Genomic DNA, 20758 nt, shown 5'->3' on the forward strand with positions numbered 1-20758 from the left:
TCCCTGTGCTGTACATTACATCTCTGTGACCTGTTTATTTTGTAACTGATAGTCTGTACTTCTTAATCCCCTTCACCTATTTCACCCTTCCCCCTGCTCCCTCCAGTAACCACTAGTTTTTCCTCTGTAGCTGTGAGTCTGTTTCTCTTTTGTTATCTTCGTTGTTTGTTTTGTTTTTTGGATTCCACATATAAGTGAAAACATACAGTATTTGTCTTTCTCTGTCTGACTTATTTCACTTAGCATAATACCCTCCAGGTCTATCCATGTTGTTGCAAATGGCAAGATTTCATTCTTTTTTATGGCTGAGTAATATTCCATTGTGTATATATACCACATCATCTTTACCCTTTCCTCTGTCAGTGGGCACCTATGTTGCTTCCATATCTTGGCAATTGTAAATAATGCTGCAGTGAAAATACATGGGGTACATGTATCTTTTTGAATTAGTGTTTTCTGACCTTGACTTTTCCCATTATTCCAACATTGACTGATCACCTCCCGTGAGCCAGGTAGTGGTAGAACCATGGCGGGTTCTGACCCAGCCCTTACCCTTAAGGAAGTCTCAGTCTAATGTGGGGAGGGTGACATGGACATAACAGCCTCCAATATTAAGGCTCACAGTGCTCAGTGCCTTGAGACAGGGACAGGTCAGTGAAGGAGTCTTAAACGAGGTTTCACCTCCAGGACTTGGAGATAAGGATAATCCCGGGAGAGGAAACAGTCTGAGCAAAGGCATGGAGACAGGAGCCTATTCACGTAGACCGGAGCCCAGAAGGATTTGAGAAGGGAGACAGGACAGGGGAGGACAGCAGAAGCAGCTCTGGAAAGGCAGGCTGAGGCAGATGCAGGTGACCTGGGCTCTGGCTGTGGGTGGGAGGCTGCAGCGCGGGCAGTAAGAAGGGACAGTGGGGGTAGGCAGAAGGGAAGGATGGATGATGGAAGAGTTTCATAAAAGGGGAGGCTGTGATGGTTGCTGAGCCTGAAAGGTCACTGGGCCCTGGCCGCCTGCCTCTCCAGGACCTCTCAGTTTACATTATTGTCTGGGTCCTGACTCCTTTATATTACATTTCTGGATCACCCACTCATAAATCCTCATCCTGCCCGGGGCCAGAAGCCCTTGAACAGAGAGCGGCTTTGATTTAAAGACAGGAATGGCAGTAAAGGGGGAGCAAAACTATCTGGAGAAGAGCACAGGCTTCCCTGGGGGCGACAATGTAATTAAAATGGGGCTGGCTCTCTTCCTGGGATGGAGACGTCTGGCCCAGGCTCTGCATGGCCCTAAGAGCCTCCCGAGAGCACAGACAAGGGAAGACTGCCACCTGCCACCGTGCCAGCACATCTCCATGTCCAGGAAGAAGGGCCAGACTCAGAGCTGCACACCCCGGGCTCCAGCCCAGCCCCCTGCTGGGATAAGCAGACTTCTAAGACAGCCTCCAATAATCCCACCTGCTAATAATCATGGCCTTGTGTAATTCCCTCCCCTGGGGTAGGAGTCTGGAGTGGAAGTAGTGACTTGTTTCTGATGGATAGAATGCAGCAAATGTGTGGGATGTCACTTCCATGATTCGGTTACGAGATCATGACCTCCTTGCTTGCAGACTCGATCACCTTCTTGGCTTGTACACTTTGATAAAATGAGCTACCATACTGGAAAGGCCCCCACAACAAGGAACTGAGGGTGGTACTTGGTCCACAGCCAGCAAGGAAGTTAGGCCCTCAGTCCAACAACACACAAAGAATTAAATCCTGCCAACAATCACGTGAATGAGATTAGAAGCAGATTCTTGTCAAGTTGAGCCTTCAGATGAGACCACAGACCCTGGGCTGATGCTTTGATTACAGCCTCATGGGAGACCATGAAGCAGAAGATTCAGCTAAGTCATGCCTGGATCCCTGACCACACAAACTGTGAGATAATAAATGTGTACTGTTTTAAGCTGCCAAGTTTGGGGGTTATTTCTTACACACCTGGCAACAGATAAATCATACACCCCCTGATTTAAGCCAGTTCATTCCTTACTCTAAGTCTCAGTGTCCCCATCTGAATAAATGGGCTGATGATACACAGCCCAAGGGGTTACTGCAAAGATCAGAGACAGTGGCAGATGGGAAAGGGCTCCATAGACTATAAAATGCTATATACATGGACTGCATTTTTGTGAATATGACTACCTCAGTGAGAGGTTAGGCAGAACTTGGTTCTCATTTTAGCTTCTCAAGTCAAAGGCCAGGTGACCTTGTATAAATCAGTTAAGCTCTCTGTCCTTAGTTTCCTTATCTGTAAATGTGCTTGTTGGGAGGAACAGAGGAAAATTCAGATAAAGCACCCAGCCTGTGCCTAGCACGTAGCAGGCACTCAAAAAAAAAAAAAAAAATCATGACCTTCTGACTCATGTTATTATTATCATCATTGTGACTCTGAATGAGATGAATAGGATGGGCACTGTGAACCCTGGCTCAGCCATCTTCAGAGAGGCCAGCACCTGTCATCCCCAAGAGCTCTGGACAACCAGCCTGATCTCATCTGTAGGCCAAGTGGGTCTCTCTGGGGGAACCAAGGGCAGAGGGCAGAGTGATCCTGCCCTGAGATTCACCCTCAGCAAGGGTTTATTAAGGCTGCATTATTAAGGAGACAGCTGGCAGAGAAGCATCTGAGATGCAGGATGCAGAAGTGGACCCTGGGCCCATGGCCCACTCTGCAGTGGACGGGCCCCTGTTTAGCCTGGGTGTCTGAAGCCAATCCCAGAGTAACCTGAGGAAACCCTTGAAGTCCTTGAAGGGAAAGTCAGGCCTTCCTAGCAGGGATCATGAAGGTGCAGAACAGATTCTGGCAGCATGTATCCTGTCCAGAGGATGCAGAGTGCTAATGGCAGATAAAGGAGACGAGGGAGTCAGAAAGGGCATCCTGGGGACAATGTGCATCTTGGTTAACCTTCACCTTTTCTCATCTCTATTGGGTGTTAGATTCTGACTGGGTGGCCTCTGGCCTTCTCATGGCTTGCAGGTAGGGGGCATTCTACACCCTCCTGGGCCAGAGTCAGCTGGGCAGAGCAGAGTCATTGGCCCAGAGAGAAACAGTGACTTACTTGCTCAGCTGGTGGAGGAGTAGGGAGCAGGAAGAGGTCGGCCTGACCTCAAAGCCCATGAAAAAAAATCAGTCTGTAGAAGCTGAGGTTCTAAGGCTGGACTCATTCCTTTTCCTTGAAAAGAGAGGATAAAGTTGAAAAGTTTAGCACATTTTAATCCTAAAGATTTTGGTCCAAAGAATGACCTTCTTGCAGTGACAGAGCCTGAGTGTATTCTGTCCTGCACATGGCAGAGATAATGACATAGATGCTATGAAGTAAAAGAGTTAGGTTCTGGGAGAGAGAGACAAGGATGTGGGAGACCTAATTGGGAGAGGTGAGAGGTATCAGAGAAGACTTCTCTGAAAAGGGCTTAGGTCTAAGGATGAGTAGGAATCAGCCAGGGGAAAGGTAGAAAAAGAGAGTCACAGGAAGAGGGAATAGCTTGTGCAAAGGCCCTGGGACAGGAAGGCACATGGTGTATTCAGGTGATGGAAAGGAGGCCAGTCTTCTTGGAGTTCAGTGAACACGGGGATAGTTTATTGAGGCCAGAGTGTGCAGGACTCTTGGAAGCCTTGGTAAGAAGTTTGGATTTTATTCTAAGTGACCCAATTCTCATTATAAACAGGCCAGGCCTCTGGGTGTGTGGGAGGTAGGGAGTGGTAGTAGGGGTTTGGTTGGAGATGGTGCCACGTCCTGAGATTAGGCAAGCAGTGAGTATGGGTGGTGGATGAGAGATTAATAAAATGTGGGAAATTTGGGGCAAGTTTAAATGCCTATGACCAGGGCAGCCTCAGTTTCCCTGGGCACCTTGGTGTTAGGGAGCTTGCTCCAGGTTTTAAAGGACTAGACTGTAAGAAAAGACATGGGCACAGATAAAGATAACAAAATCAACGTAGTTCAGCCATCCATGAACTTTCCTAGGTCCTACAGAACTGTATCCCTGGACAGGGTGCTGAAGCTCTGGCACATCTGGTCCAAGCCTGAGTCACCTACTCTGCCAAGTAACCCATTGATGGGTTCTGTGGGCAGGGATCTTCTCTTTGTCCCTGCGACAGGCAAAATAATGCCCCCAAAGATGTCTATACCCTAATCTCTGGAGCCTGTGAGTATGTTAGATTACATGACAAAGGGGAATGAAGGTTGCAGATGGAATTAAGGTTGAAAATCAGCTGACCTTAAAAGAGGGAGGGAGAGTATCCTGGATTCTGGGTGGGTCCAATGTAATCACAAGGGTCCTTAAGAGTGGAAGGGGGAGACAGAAGAGGACGTCAGAAAGATGCAACCTGAGAAGGACTTGACCAGCCTTCTTTGCTGGTGCTGAAGATGGAGGAAGGGGCCACAAGCCAAGGAATACAAGTGGCCTCTAGAAGGTAGAAAAAAGCAAGAAACAGATTCTCCCCTAGAGCCTCCAAAAAGGAACACAGCCCTGCTAACACCCGGACTTTAGCCCAGGGAGACTTGAGTTAGACTTCCATCCTAAAGAACTGTAAGATAATCATACATTTGTATAATCTGAGCCACTAAGTGTGTGGTAATTTGTTATAGCAGCAACAAGAAACTAACACAGCCCTCTTTCTCCCCAAAGGCAACCCTGAGGCATGTGGGCACCACCTCTGTGTGGGTGGGCAGCTTGTCCTCAAATAAATAAAGTCACCTTCCGTAAACTGGAGCACAGCCGTAAGAGCACTGGACCTGTACTCTGGGAACCTGGGTTCAGTCACTGTGGCTTTGCCAACTAGGTATCCCTTCCCTTCTCTGGCCTCAGTCTGGAATGGGGCTGATACCCACCCCCTTTTGTCACCTTGCAGAGGGAGAGCACTCTGCGAACTGTAAGGTGGGACACATATGTGAAGGATGTTCATTATGGTGCAGGGATGAGTGGCAAGGAGAGGGAGGTCATAGTCCTAGAAGACCAGACATTTAAATGAGGAGAGAAAAGACACAGGCACAAGTAAAGATAACAAAGTAGAAATGCCACAGGGAGATGTGACTGGAAGGTACCGAAGCCAAGACTGGAGGCTAGACAGCCCTGAGTGTGTTCAGGGAACTGCAAGTTAACTGGCTGGGCCCAAGCTTGGAGCCTCACAGGAGAGGGATGGACACGAGGCTGGGGATGCAGGCTGGAGCCTGGCCTTGCAGGGCCTGGAATGCATGCCAGGCAGAGCAGCCCAGACTTTATCCTGAAGACAGACCCTGGGGAGCCCTGCTGGGGACTAAGTAACTTGGAAGGCCACACAGGGGCTGGGGCACAGGATCACCTAGGAGACTGATACAAGGATCTCAGCGTTGGACACAGGGGGTGGAGGGGACCCTCGGATGTGTGTGGATGCCCCATTTGTTCTTCCTCACTCACAACTCTGCCCTCATCAGCTGGGAGCCCTTGACAAATCACCCTGTAAAATCTCAGTCTTCCCTCCTGTAAAATGGGGCTGATAATGCTAACCCTCTTATAGTGTCATGAGGCTCACAGAAGAAAACACACGTAAAAAACTTGATATGGACTAAACGCTACCCATCTGCCAGGCTCCCTTCTCATCATCCAGTGACGTCCACCCCACTCAAGGGGATATTCTGCAGCCCTTCTCCCCCGCCACTCCCCAGCCCCACCTCCACCACCACCAGCAAAGGCAGCTCTTCTTTTCTGTTGTCTGCTTATCTGTGCAGAGCATCCCCACCTTCTTCAATAGACGTGTTTGGAAACAAGAAATTGCTAGAGAGATGATTCAGTCTTTGGCCTCAGATTGCGTCTGGACATAAGCAGGCCCATCTGCAGAGGCTGCACTGCCAAATTCTGTCACTCTTGCTCCATATGGTCTGTGCTCCCCCCGTCTTCCCTCCTAGAGGCTGCAGTCTGTGCCCGTCTCTCACTCCACTTTGGTTGCTACACAGAAAATTCAGTGAGGGGTATCTTGCTTCCAGTGGGTGGGGCATCTCTGCTCCTCTCCTGCCCTGGCTGGGTATGCTACCGGGCCAGAAACACAGGGTGGAGTGGGTGGTGGGCTGCTTTGGGCCCTCTCACTTCTTGTCCATGTAGAGCCACAGTGTGGAGTCCTATTGCTGAGAGGGCTGGAGAGAGGCTGTCAGCTCCCACTTGGGCAGCAGAGATCTCTCCTGCAGGAAAGTAACTTCCTGAAATGCTAGCTCAGTTGTTCACCAATCCAATCCCTTTGTCCTAAAACAGAATGATGTTGGATGGTCTCTTCTGACCACATCCTTGTCCACAGGCTGATTGACCTGACATTGGAAGACCCTAATTCACATCAAGCTGTGTGACCTTAGGCCATCGATTAACCTCTCTGAGTCCCCCTTTCCTCATTTGTGGTCTGTGAGTAGCGATTCCTTCCCTGGTCACACCATAGGCTGGATGTCGGGGTCTAATAAGATAATGACTGTGAGAGAGCTTTGTAAACAGTAGAGTAGCAGATCTCAAAGTGTGGTCCCTGGGCCATCAGCCATAGCATCACCTGGGAACTTGTTAGGAATGTAAATTCTCTGCCCTGTGGAGGACCCACTAACCCAGAAGCTCTGGAGGTGGACCCAGCAAAGTGGACCTTCATAAGCTCTCCCAGTGACAAGCTTGAGGATCACCACTGTGGGAAGACAAGCACATGGACAAGGCTGTCCTCACCACATCATCAGTTTGGCTCAGGGAGTTGCCTTAAGTGTATGAGGGCCTGTGCCATGTAGAGCTCTATAGCTATTTCATTGTAAAGGTCTAAAGTTTAAAGATCTGCATGATTTCTCACCCCGGAAAATCCATTTCAAAATAAATTCATGATGTCCATGGTCAGACTGAAAAAGCAACTTCCCAGGGAGATTTAAGCTGAGATGGCAAACTCAAAGCTTTCAGGAGCTAAGAAGGTGATGAGAATGTGGGAAGAGGCCAGGGTGAGACAGGAAGAGGCAGAACCTGGCTGTGCTGCAGGGTTCAGACCTTACCTAAAGGCATTAAAAAAAAAATAAGCCCCTGTGCTGGCCAAACAAAACACGTATATTAGACAGATCTGGTTCAAGGCCCGCCAGTTTGTAATTGGTATAAATGTTGAGGAAAAAAAAAAGATTTGGTCTTAACTAAGCTATGCATTGGTCATAGTATTAATTGCCCTGGAGAAGAGTTTGGCACACAGTTATAATTCCCAGATTCACATGATTTCATTAATTCACTCATTTATTCATTCCACAAACACTCTTTTCTAGGTCATGTGCTAGATCTTGTGGACCCAAAACTGGATCAGATATTATCTCTGCTCTTCAGGGGGCTGGACACGGCTGTGTCCAGGGTTGTGAATGGCTCCATGGCATCATCTTCCAACATTCCATGGAGTGCTTCTCAATGAGATAACCAGCCTTCCATGAGAAAGGTGGTCCAAGGTTAGTTAAGCAAGGAATGCACCTACTTAAAGTCAAATGTAGTACTTCACTGCAGGACCTCTCAAAGCCTTTACTATGCAAATGTGCATTGCACATTAAATGACTTTCAAATGCCTGGGCCTGTCTGGGGTTCCTGATAGGTCTGGATGTCCTGACCTGTATTAGGGGCTGATGAGTGAGCAGACGTGGGACTCCGCCCGGAGGTGTGCCTGGGTTAGGGCCCCTTCTGCACTTAGGCCTCGGGGCAGCCTCCTGATGAGGGGTGGGCTGAGGAGATACCCACTCCTCATAGGGTTCTGCAGTGGAGTGATGAGGGGATAGTACTCAAGGAGTAGACTTCAATTTCTGTGGCAGCAGGAGAGCCTTGAAGACTGGGGGTCCAGGTCCCATTTGAATTTGAGGAATATGACTCTGCTATGCTGGAGAGGAGAGACTCACACCAGAGAACTCAGTGTCCTTGCACCTGGAATGCTGAAACCTACTCCCATGTGGTTTTGGTTTTTATTACCAAGAAAAGGGGAGCAAGCAATTCCATATATACACACAGGGCTTGATCTCCCTCTTACAGCATAAGCAGCTGCCCTGCTGATGATTATGAGGAAGCTTCCGACAGAACCTACAGTTACATTAACTGCTGCTTTCCAACCAAGGCTGGCTGTGACTTCTATGAATAAAATTGAGAGGTTCAGGACAGATCTGAAAACCAATCTCCCCCTCTCTCTTCTCAACCCTCCCCACTCATTGTCTGTGGCATTCTCTCTCTCTCTCCCCCTCTCCCTCCCTCCCTCCTTCTGCAATATATGAAGTCACTCCAGTTTGGGACTGGATATCTCTTTGTTCTGGAAATCCCGACAACAAAGGGAGAATGAATTGCACCTGGTCCAGGATAATCTTTCACAGATTTAGGCTGGAAGCACATTCATGGAAAAACATAAAAGAAAACAAAATAAAACCAAGCTCCCCTGAAAACATATTTCATGGAGATAATCTCCAAGAATCAACGTCTCAAACCAATCAAAATTTATTCTAAAATTGACTTCAAAGTGTCCGCTGTGACTCCCTTCACATTCAGTTTCAGGGCTTGTTCCCAAAGTGGAAAAGGCGAGAAAATCCTACTTTAAGTCAGGTCCTATTTAAGAAAGACTTGGGGGTAGGAAAGCTCACTTTGGAAAAATAAGAAAAAGCTGGAAGCAAGGAAGGGGGGAGATATTTATCTTTATTTTATTTTTGGCTGCGCTGGGTCTTCATTGCTGCACGTGGGCTTTCTCTATTTCTCTAGTTGCGGTGAGTGGGGGCTACTCTTTGTTGCGGTGCGCGGGCTTCTCATTGCTGTGGCTCCTCTTGTTGCAGAGCACGGGCTCTAGGCGGGCTTCAGTAGTTGTGGTGCACGGGCTCAGTAGTTGCAGCTCGCGGGCTCTAGAGCGCTTGTGGCACATGCGCTTAGTTGCTCCGCAGCATGTGGGAACTTCTCAGACCATGATCGAGCCCATGTCCCCTGTTCCACCAGGGAAGTCCCAGGGGGGAGATATTTAAATACATAAATAAATATATACTTTGTGTGTATGTGTGTATATATATATATATCACCTAGAGTGTGCTCAGTACTCCACTGGGCATTTCCAGGTGGTTCTCTCACTCATCGTATCTTCTCAGTGACCCACGTTCTCTGTGCTCCAGGGAGTCTAAGGGACGTTCCCAAGGCCACATGGGCAATAAAGGGCAGCTCATGGAGTTCAAATCTGTTAGTTTTAAGGTCATTCTATTCTGTGTCTGGGACGGACCTCAAAAGAACTGGATATCTGGTGGGGGCGGCAGGAGAGAGGTTTCAATTTGAAGGAACAGCAGGAGGTGCCTGCTGCTGCCTGTCTTTGTGACAGAAGGGAGGGGGATTCTCCCCAGAGACTGGCCTGGGGATTTCTTTCCCTCACTTTGTCCTCAGTCCCTCTCCTTGGCAGCCTCTGGTCTGTCAGTTTGTAGGGGATATGTCAGCCAGCAATCCAGAGTTGTGCTCCCAGACCAGGGAAAACAGAACTGGAAACTTCCTCCCAAACAGTCTGCAGGACAGGTAGCCCAGCCTTCAGCAGACCCGTGGGGATGTGCTTGTGCAGATCCCTCATAAGCAGCAACAGCCTGCTTGGTCGCACGATTCAAGAGCAGGGCTCACATTTCTCAGACAGTTGGAGGAGGTTATACTCCACAGGAGGCTCTGGCTTCAGTCTGGCCAAGACTACAGAGGGCTTCCCTTCCCAGCTTACCGGGACGTCTCTTGCTTTAATTCTCATCCTGTCTCTGGTCTGTGTGTTGAAGGCAGGTTTGCACCTGCAGAGACTCCAGCAAACAGCCTTTCTCTTCTCTGGAGTTTAAATGATTGCTGATCTCACCAAAACCAGACTCAGAGCTGTCTGCAGGCTTCTCGTGAAAGAGACAGAGGAAAATGGACATTGGAACGTTGGGTCTAGAACGATAGAAGTCACAGTCCCACTACGGCCACAGCTACGACACCATGATCCAGGTACAACCAGCACAGGTCCTCATGGCTGGTGGGTGACTATATGTATAAACCCAAGTGATGCTGCTAAAACACCTGTTCACCCAAGCAGTTTCCAAGGTCACGGCTACCATTTTTGCTATTACTTATCTAATCAAACATTTCTCAAAGCTTCTTTCCCCATGGGATATTAGTAGGTGTTATGTGGGGGAAAAGGAGGATTCTGTGATAAAATAACGTTGGGGAAGAGCTGAATTAAAGAAAATTAATTGGGTTTCTTTAACTGAAGAACTTTTCAGAGCCTTTACCATGCCAATGTGCTTTGTGAATCTCTGAGAGGGAGTAGTTGGTAGCATTCCCCAGACAATGACCATGGATCCATTTTCCTCCAAGTACCTCAGGGGATGAGTGTTTCATGGAGCACACTGTTGGAAACGTGGTTTTCATGGTACACTCTGCTTACTTTTGTAAACGCTGGCATTAACCAAAGCATGCAAAAGGAGGACCTCACAGAATGAGACTAAAGGGAGCATGAAGAGTGGAGAACCCCAGGCTGCTGAAAAGTTCCTAAAGTCCAAGGCAGGAAGGGAGACACTGGGCTACTCTAACAGCTATTGTTTTATGTTTCCTGAGATGTCTTTTCCCCAGCCCCTTCTTCTGTCAACTGATGTTCTCCCCTCAACCTGAGTTGTATTTCATTTAGGATTAGATTTAGCTGAAATAACCAAGACCCCACAATAGTAGCTTAAACAAGATAGAAGTATATTTTTTTCTCACACATAAAAAGGAAAAGAGGAGGCAGTTCAAGGCTGGCAGGACAGAGACATGGTATCAGGGACCCAGGCTCTATCTATCTTGTTCCTCTGCCATACATAGCTTCCATGCCCAAAGCCACTTCGTGGTGTAAGATGGCTGCTGGAGCTCTAGCCATTGCATCCACATTCCAAACTATAGAAAGGAGAAAAGAGCAACCTCTTCCTTTTAAGTTTTCCAGAAATACTGCTTACCTCTCATTGATCAGAACTTGGACACATGGCCATGCCTAATTTCAAGGGAGGCTGGGGAATGTATTAACTGATCAGAAATATGCCCAGCTCAAAAATGGAAGTTCCAGCAAGAAGAGGAGAATGGATATTAGGAGAATGTGCTCTGTTGCACATTAAGTATTACTTCCATGACTAAGAAATCTGGTAAATCTGAGTTTAGCCCTCTTAATTTGAAGCTAGCGGGGAAGATTTTTTCCTATGGTTACTGAGCTGATGGGAATCCGAAGGTTTGAAGACCTTGTTCCCAGTACATGGAGAAAGCAAGTGCAGACAGAGAGGACAAAGCCAATAAGAGAGGATCACGAAGGTGAGAGAGTGGGGAGGAGACTGAAAGAGGTGTCAATTGATGGATGGATCCCCATTTCCAGCCATCCCTACATCCAGCCTCACCCCTGCCTCTCCTAGTAACATGATCCAATAAACCCCCCTTTTGACTTAAAGTATTTCAACTTGGGTTTCCATCACTTGCCACAAAAGAGTGTTGGCTACTAAAGTTATCATGTCCCATTTCAGAGAGCAGGGACCATGTGGATCACTCTTTAGGCAAAGACAGTTTTTTTCTGGGAACTAAATCACAGGACTTTATTACTTGATTTCCTACTAAAAGACATCAAGTACATAATTATACTCTTGCAGGTCTGTGCAGCTCTTTACAGTTTACAAAATTCTTTTAAATCCATTAGATCATTTGAGTCTCACAGGTTCTGTGAGATGTTAGTTTTATTATCTCCATTCTAAAGATGAGGACACTGAGACTGCATGAGATTATCTGGTTCATTTACATGATTGGTCAACAGTGGTACCACTAACTATTCAAGCAGCACTCATGGGCAAGCTCTGTAAAGATGGAGACAGCATAACTCTGCCATAGCTTGGAGGGGAACACATTTTGTAGGGCGGATGAGCTAAGAAAACCTGGCCCACATACTTAATACAGGGGCAGACCTCAGAGTAGAGGACTAGAGCATGGGCCTGACCATTGGACTGTCTCAGATACCCGTGGCCTGCATGAAGCCTCAGGCAGGTACAGTTCTGCAATTGCTTCATGACTCATGCCTGGAAGTCTTTGCAACAAGGTTCTCACAAGGGCTTGTAGTCCAGGCCTTCCATACAGTTGGTTACAGGGACAGCTCTCGTTGCCGGCACTGGTCTGAGAATTATGTCTCTGGATTTATGGGAATTTCAGAGGTCAGTTTGCATTCTCATCCAGAGAGAAGGAAAACTGCCTTCAGTGGGGTGCCTCTGTCCTTCACAAAAACATTTAGATCATTGAGGAACTTGCGGTTCTGCCTCATGTAGCATGAAAGAGACAGCTTGCGTTGAGCAAAGGCGTATAGCAAGAGTTACTAACTTGATCAGGGTTACCAGTTGCAAGCAAAATAAACTGAGTCTTTAGCAAACATTTTAAAAACAATCTACTGGAAGGATATTGGAAGGTTTATAAAATCAATGGGAAGCTGGAGGATCAGGCTTGGAAAATGGGCAGGAATCATATTTCAGTCTAGTCAGGAATGACTGTCCCACCAATGGACACTGCTTCCACAAACCAGTTCTAAATTGCTTCATTTTTACATCGCCCACTCTTACAAATCAGATCCCCAGGTGGGGTCCTTACTTAGCCAAGTGCCCTGCGGGCAGGAAGCTGGGGAGCTCCGTTCCCTTCACCTCTGCAGAGGAGGGGCATACTGGGCACCTCCCCAAACAGTGGTCTACTCTGCTTACTGATTGCTGCTTCCTTAATTTAAAAAGCCATCCAGGTGGCTCCTGTGGGATATTGCTTTTAAGATCTGAAGAGAGAAAATAAACGGACAGAAACTGACATGTTTCCAGTTTTGCCCTAGCCTCCCAGCTCTTCAGAGCCAAACTCAGTGGGTTTACCAGTGTCACAAGGCCACTGTGGCTATCCTCCTGCCTGCCCTGCTGTCATACTGAGTTTTAAGGCATATAGATGTCTCTATCCTGCTCATGGCCTTCACATGGAGAACAAACATCTCATCATGGTACTCAAGACCTTTGCGATTCGACTACAGACGATCTTTCCCCATCATTCCCCACCTCCACTTCCATGATCTGCTCTCCCACCACTGAATTGTTTAAAATCTTCAAACACACTCTCTCAAACATTGGTTCTAGTCTCCCTTCTTCCTCTTCCATCTGGGGAACCCCTGTACTATCCCCTTCACCAGTCCTATGGTCTTTGATTCACTTCTTCGTGGGCTGGAATACTTACTGAGGTCAGCAGGATAATCCCCCCACCCCCCAAAAAATGTCCACATTCTAATCCCCAGAATTTGGGAATATGTTACCTTATTTTGGCAAAAAGGACTCTGCAGAGGTGATTAAGGTCAGGTCATTAACATAGGAAGTATATCCTGGATAATCCAGGTTCAATGTAAGCACAGAAATCTTTAGAAACAGAGAACCTACTGGCTGTGATCAGAGACAGACGTAACTACAGAAGCAGGTCAGAGAGAGGGCAGCATGAGAAGGACCTGACCCACTGCTTTTGGCTTTGAATACAGAAGAAACCATGAGCCAAGAAATCCAGGTGGCCATTAGAAGCTGGAAAAGGCAAGGAAAAGGATTCTCCCCTAGAGCCTCCAGATGGAACCTAGTTCTGCTGACACGTTAATTTTTGCCAGTGAGACCCACGTTGGACTTCTGACATCTGTAGCTGTAAGATAATACATTTCTGTTGTCTTAAACTATGAAATTTGTGGTAATTTGTTACAGCTGTAATAGAAAACAAATACTCTTACTCGTAATTTTTTTAGGAAGGGTATGAAGTGTTACTTTGCATATCTGAGAATGTCTGTCTATTGCCATGGCTCATAAACAACAATTCAGCTGAGTTTAAAACTATTGGGTCATACACAAAGCAATCTACAGATTTAATGTAATCACTATTAAAATGCCCATGACATTTTTTCACAGAACTGGAACAAATAATCCTAAAATTTATATGAAACTACAAAAGACCCCAAATTGCCAAAGCAATCTTGAGAAAAAATGAACAAAGCTGGAGGTATAACCCTCCCAGATTTCAGACTATACTACAAAGCTACAGTAATCTCAACAGTATGGTACTGGCACAAAAACAGACACATAGATCAATGGAACAGAATAGAGAGCCCAGAAATAAACTCACACACCTATGGTCAATTAATCTATGATAATAGAGGCAAAAATATACAATGGAGAAAAGATAGTCTTTTCAATAAGTGGTGTTAGGAAAACTGGACAGCTACATGTAAAAAAACAATGAGTTAGAACATTCCCTCACACCACATACAAAAAAAAAAAACCCTCAAAAATGGTTTAAAGACCTAAATGTAAGACACGAAACCATAAAACTCCTAGAAAAGAACATAGGCAGAACACTCTTTGACATAAATTGTAGCAATATTTTTTGGACCTGTCTCCTAAGACAAAAGAAATAAAAGCAAAAATAAGCAAATGAGGACTAATTAAACTTAAAAGCTTTTGCATAGAAAAGGAAACCATCAACAAAATGAAAAGACAACCTATGGAATGGGAGAAAATATTTGCAAATAATGTGACCGACAAGGGGTTAATATCCAAGATATGTAAACAGCTCATACAACTCGATGTCAAAAAATACAAACAATGTGATAAAAAAAAAAAGGTCAGAAGACCTGAATAGACATTTTTCCAAAGATGACATACAGCTGGGTAACAGGCACATGAAAAGATGCTCAACATCACTAATTATTAGACAAATGCAAACTGAAACAACAATGAGATATTACCTCATACCTGTCAGAATGGCTATCATCAAAAAGTCTGCAAATCATAAATGTTGGAGAGGATGTGGAGAAAAGGGAACCATAGTATACTGTTGGTGGGAATGTAAATTGGTGCAGCCCCTATGGAAAACATTATGGAAGTTTCTCAAAAAACTAAAAACAAAACTACCATATGACCCAGAAATTCTACTCCTGGGTCTATATCAAGAAAAAATGAAGACACTAATTCAAAAAGATACCTGCATCCCAATGTTCATAGCAGCACTATTTACAACAGCCAAGACATGAAAGCAACCCAAGTACCCATCAACTGATGAATGGATAAAGAAGATGTGGTATACATAATGGAATATCACTCAGCCACAAAAGGAATGAAATTCTGCTTTGCAGCAATGTGGATGGACCTAGAGAATATTATGCTAGTGAAATAAATCAGACAGAGAAAGACAAATATTGTATGATATTATTTATATATGGAATCTAAAAAAATAATACAAATGAATGTATATGCAAAACAGAAATAGTCTCACAGATATAGGAAACAAACTTGTGGTTTTCAAAGGGGAGATGGAAGGTGGGAGGGACAAATTAGGGGTATGGGATTAACAGGTACAAACTACTATGTATAAAATAGATAAGCAAAAAGAATATATATTGTATAGTAGAGGGAATTACAGCCATTTTCTTGCAATAACTTGTAATGGAGTATAATCTGCAAAAATACTGACATTATGCTGTACACTTAAAACTAATCTAATATTGTAAATCAACTATACTTCAATTAAAAACAACTATTGGGTCATATTTTAAACTAAAAATATGCATGTGCTATCTCATTGTTGTGCAGAAAACAGTTAATGGAGTAGACCTGAGACTGTTATCCTTCGAAAGGTCTGCTAGCAAGGTTGACCCTTGGCTGGTGTCTGGGAACTTGGATTTGGGAAGGGTTCCCAAAGTTTCCAGAACTCATAAGGGTGAATCATTGTGTCTAAATTGTACAAACAACGTGGTTTACGCTGCATAACTGCTTTCTTTCTAGGAGTCTGGAATCTTGGTATGTAGTAGGCAGAGGGTGCCTAGGGGACCAGCCCCCGAAAAAAACTATCAGGCACTGAGTGTCTAGTGAGCTTCCATGGTAGATGGCATGTCACACGTGTTGTCAGAATTCATTGCTGGGGAAGAAACGCGTCCTGTGTGACTCCGCTGGGAGAGGCTCCTGAAAGTGTGCTCCTGGTTTCCCTGGTCTTCATTCCATGCATTTCTTTTCCCTTTGTTGATTTGCTTTGTCTCCTTTCTCTGAAATGAATCACAGCCATGACTATAACTAAATGCTGAGTCCTGTGGTCCTCCTAGTGCATCAAACCCAGCAGAGTGTTGGGATTCCCAGCACAATTGCCTAGTAGCATTTAGTGTTTCAGAGGAGAAATCTGATGCCTATAACTCCATCTGCCACCTTACAGATATCTTTTTTTATTTTTCTGTTTGGATATTTATAATTTTTTTTCCTTATTTAAAAAAAAATCCCCAGGGCTTTCCTGGTGGCGCAGTGGTTGAGAGTCCGCCTGCTGATGCAGGGGACGCGGGGATGCGTGCCCCGGTCCGGGAGGATCCCACATGCCGCGGAGCGGCTGGGCCCGTGAGCCATGGCCACTGAGCCTGTGCGTCTGGAGCCTGTGCTCGGCAACGGGAGAGGCCACAGCAGTGACAGGCCCGCGTACCGCAAAAAAAAAAAAAAATCCCCAAAGTAGGTCTAGGTGTGCATCTCCTTTCATTGCTTTTCTCTGATGGCCAATGAACCTTTTTATCAAAAGATGCAATTCTTTAGCTCAGGGAGGTTTTCATCTAGTATAGTAGGTATCACTGTCAAAATTAAACTACTTTTTTTCTCTCTAATCTAAGAGAGAAATGCCGTGAAGTCACCTTTGTCACCCTCAGAAGGTTGACTTCTCTCTAAGGCAGGGAATTCCTTTGTGCAAAAGTCCCCCTCCTACCACCACTGAGACCATTATATGCATCATACAGGTGGGTGGGCACCAGGCCTTTGTGTCTGAAGGCAGGAAGGTCATCAGGATTTGAGCCCCTCCTGACCCGGGTTGCAGCCCCCCGTTGTTGGTGCAAATGAACGTGGAAAGTGGAGAGGCATGCATGGCCTGCATCGTGCAGTAGCCAGAACAGAGGACTCAGCCCATTCACATCTCAGGGTACTCACCAAGGTAGCTGATTCCCATTTATCATAGCTCAACCCACTGCCCTCAGTGCTGTATAGTCACTGTATGGCTTAGAGACAGGACCGGTTTTATACTCCAAAGATGATGCTTGATAATCCCCTCTGGCTACTGTATGAATCACAGGTGAGTCAGGTGTCCCCTGTGTTTCTGAGATGACCCACTAAAGCCAAGCCACCAAGTCAGTGCTACCCTCACCCCACTGGCCACAGCCAGGGATGCCTCATAATAATATCTCTGGGCATTTTGTGAATTAGGGACCAGAAGTAAGCTCTTCATTCTGGTGATGCACTGGTGAATGCTAGAGAAGCTTCAGCTGGGGGAAAAGAGGACTCTGGACACTCTTATGATTCTTTCTTTTTATTTTTTTAAACTTGAAGTATAGTTGATTTATATTATATTAGTTTCAGGCATACAACATAGTGATTCAATATTTTTATAGATTGTACTCCATTTAAAGTTATCATGATAATTTTCTTAATTATTCTTCTTCTGTTTCCATTGCATAACAGACCACCCCCAAGACTCAGTGGCTTAAAGCACTCATGATTTATTATTGCTTACAATTCTGTGGATTAGCAATCTGAAGGATTCTTCTGCGGCTCTTTTCATCTCTAAACCTATGTATCTCTTCAAAAATGTTTTTAATCACTTGTTTGTGTGGCTGTAATCATCTGACAGCTCAGGTGAGGCTGGAGGGTCCAAGATGAACTCACTCACATGCTTGGCAGTTGGTGCTGGTTGTCTTCCACGTGGTCTGTCACCCTTCCATAGGCTTCAGTGGACTGAGTTTCTTTACTACATGATGGTCTTGGGAGTTAAAGTGGAAGCTACAAGGCTTGGGCTCAGAAGTCACCAAATGCACTTCTGCTGCATTCACGTGGTCAAAGCAAATGGCAAGGCCAGCCTGGATTCAACGAGTGGGGAAACAGACTCCATCTTTTGATAGGAGTGTCAAGGTCGCATTGCAGAGGGGTATGGACACAGGGAGGCAAGACTCATTGGGGACCATTTTTAATAATCTATCACGCTCTCCTCTGAGAATTTCTATGATCTATAGATGTACAATAGACCCTAGGTCTTTCTTCCACAATTCTCATCTTTTTACTATGCTTTACTCTGTCTTTATTTGCTTTCTCTGGGTTCTCGGAGAATGTATCAAGCACATATTATATATATATATATATATATATATATATATATATATATATATATATAGCTCATTTGATTTTCTACAGTGTCCAATCTGACTTTCATGGAATCTGTAACATTTTAATTTAGCAATTATGCTTTCCATTTGAAAACAAGTTTGTATTATTTCAGACCAATCCTTTTCATAAGTGCAATGTCTTCCTGAATGGAACTGAAAATGCAAATTAGATTTTTATCTAAGTTTCCTTCTATTTCTTGCAGTAAGTCTAATCTGAGGGAGCCATTTTCTCTTAATTCCTCAGATATAGTCTCTTTCTTTTGAACTACTGAACCTCTTTTTATATCTGATGAGTTTTCTCTATTTGCTCATCCTAACAGATAGGGAAGCTAAGTTTTGTTCAGAATCGGGAGCTGAGGTAAGTTTGATCAGAGATTGTGCGAATATTTGGTTAAATCTTTCAGTTCCAGATGAATTAGAAAGGAAAAAGATTAGATTTGCTGTGTTTTTACCATTCCAGGATATAATTTCCATGGGATTTGAGAGAAACAGTCAAAAGGAGCCCCATGGCAACACATTTTTTCTGATTTGCTGTGGCAGCCTGAAGCAAATACACAACGATTTGCACAACAGCCCTCATGAGAGGCTATTTACCAGGGTGCACCCACCTTGCTTGTTGAGCCAGCTGGGCCAACTGTAGGCTGAGAGCATGCCATGGACCACCATCCAAAGTCCTGGCCCTTCCAGAAGTACTAGTGGGACTGAGATATCAACTCCTCCCCTTCCCTTTTCTCTTCTTGGGAAGTTATCACACTAACTTTGAGGGGGTCAGTGAAACACTCACAGGGCCCTTACTCCTCAGATGCGATTTGGGGTTTCACACATGATTTCCACTCCAGTTAGCCTTGCCTTGCTGCACTTTATTTCACGTAAATGTCTCAAATGTCTGCCAAGTGCCAGCCTTTGTTGGTATTCATCCCTCATACAGGTTGTTCTCTATTTTGTATTCCTTTGGTCAATTTAATGGGAATTTGGAGGATGGGGATGGGGAGGTTCAACCATGGGCTCAGGTTGAACTCTATTGTTCCACTAGGAGACAGGAAATAACGGTTTGATCCCAGATGTGGTAGAAAGTTAGAGTTGTATCTTCCCACTTCCCACCCAGTAAGCTTAGGACACAAAGGGACAAACCCATGATGAAAAGTGGACAAGAAGGGACTTCCCTGGTAGTCCGGTGGTTAAGAATCCACCTTCCAATGCAGGGGACACGGGTTCAATCCCTGGTCGGGGAACTAATTTCCCACATGCCACCATGCAACTAGGCCTGCATACCACAACTAGAGAGCCCGTGTGCCACAGCTACAGAGACCACACTCTCTGTAGCCCACGTGCCACAACTACTAAGCCCGCGCACCGCAATTACTGAGCCCGTATGCTCTGGAGCCCACACACCGAAACTAGAGAGAAGCCCATGCACTACAACGAAAGATCCTGCGTGCCGCAACTGAGATCCGATGCAGCAAAATAATTAATTAATTAACTAATTAATTAATTTTTAAAAAGTGGACAAGAAAAAATTCACTCACTCTTTGTCTTGGCCTGTGCCTTTAATTCCCACAGATGAAGCCTGCAGATGAGCTTATAGTGCAAATTACCAAAAAAAAAAAAAAAGATTAAAAATCCTCAGTGAGAGTCACGCAAGACAACAAAAAGTAAGAATTAGATCAGCAAGTACTTAAGACAGCTGAAAATCTGACATCTAATATAAAATAATATTTTATAATAATAAAAAACATTTTTAATGGATACTGAAGACAAGGAAAACAAGGCAATATTGTCAAGGCATATTTTTTAAAGAATCAAATGGAACTTTTAGACATGAAAATATAATTGTTGAAAATAAAAACTCAGTGAATGGACTATTAGACACAACTGAAGAGAACTAGTGAAATGGAAGGTAAGTTTGAGGCCTAGAATGCAATACTGTGCATTAAAGAGACTGAAAATGTGAAATAGAAATTGAGAAGATAGAATGAGTAGTTCATTCTATGAAGGATAGAATGAGTAGCTCCAACATACATTTTTGTAGGTACTTCATGAGGTTAGATATGAGAGGAAGTGGAGAGGCTCTATTAGGATGGCTGAGAATATTTGATGAAATCTCAAAATAATCACTGAGAATATTCCAGAATTGATGAAAACAAGAATTTTCAGATTCAATAACTGCCACAAGTATCAAACAAGATTTTTTTAAAATCCTAAATATATCAGAGTGAAACTACAGAAGATCAAAGACAAAGAGAAGATCTTTAAAGCAAACAGAGAGACTGATTAGAAATGACAGAGGACAGCAGACTTCTCAACAGTAATAACCACATCCATAAGACAATGGAAAATAACTAGCACCCTAGAATTCTATAACTCCCTCCTCCACTCAAAAAAAAGTTCAACTAAAGTTATTAAGCTTTAAGAAAGGTTAAAATAAAATGATTTTTAGATAAATACTGAGGCAGTTTATCATCAATAGATCCTTTCTGAAAGAATTATGCAAGGATATACTTTAGGGAAAAGAAAATCAGATTCAGAAAGGAGGAATAGAATGTAAGAATCTATGTGGAGGAAAAAGATGGTGAACATTTG

This window comes from Grampus griseus (genome assembly GCF_964374135.1).
Source record: "Grampus griseus genome assembly, chromosome: 6".
Taxonomy (NCBI): Eukaryota; Metazoa; Chordata; class Mammalia; order Artiodactyla; family Delphinidae; genus Grampus; species Grampus griseus.